The sequence below is a fragment of the Bison bison genome, unplaced genomic scaffold (assembly GCF_000754665.1).
Source record: "Bison bison bison isolate TAMUID 2011002044 unplaced genomic scaffold, Bison_UMD1.0 scf7180017864327, whole genome shotgun sequence".
Taxonomy (NCBI): Eukaryota; Metazoa; Chordata; class Mammalia; order Artiodactyla; family Bovidae; genus Bison; species Bison bison.
The window spans coordinates 3388521-3389079 of record NW_011494899.1 but is presented as its reverse complement, the minus strand read 5'-3'; the positions used below and the strand labels follow the sequence as shown (position 1 = coordinate 3389079).

The 559-nt window shown below is 73.3% G+C and overlaps 1 protein-coding gene across 1 annotated transcript in view; it reads right to left on the bottom strand.

The window, feature by feature from the left end:
* Nucleotides 1–559, bottom strand: part of CKAP4 (cytoskeleton-associated protein 4) — a 43306-nt gene that overhangs the window by 8509 nt on the left and 34238 nt on the right. The window lies entirely within an intron of this gene.

Genomic DNA, 559 nt, shown 5'->3' with positions numbered 1-559 from the left:
GGAAGGGAGGCCGGCAGAGCCGAGCCCGGAGCGCCTGCCACGCACGCTGGGGCTGGCGGGCGGCCCCTCCCCTTGCCGCCACGACCCCAAAGAGGGAGGGCCGAGCGGGGGGCGGCCCCGCGGGGTCTACGGAGGCTGGGATAGGGCGAGGGGATCTAGGGGAAGGCGGTGGCCCAGCCGGGTCTACGGGAGCCGGGGTGGGATGAGGGTGGCCGAGGAAAAGGGGCGGCCTAGCAAAAAGGTCCAGGGGTTGGGGGTTCGGCGGAGGGGAGGGTTGTGGCCGAGCGGGGTCTACTGGGGCATGGTGGGAGCGGGGGGCGACGATGGTATCCCAGCCGGGTCAATGGAGGTCAGGGCAGGCGGCTGTAGGGGGCGAGGTGGGGAGCGGCCGGGCCGGGTCTAAGGAGGCGGGAACCGGCTGCTGAGGTGGCCACAGGGAGGGGGCAGAGGGCTGGGTCAACTGGGACCCGGACTGGCGACTGAGCTGGGGCCCCGGCTGCCCCGGGGAAAGGCGGCCGGGCGGGGCAGAAGTGGAGGAGCCCGGCAAAATCTAGTGCTG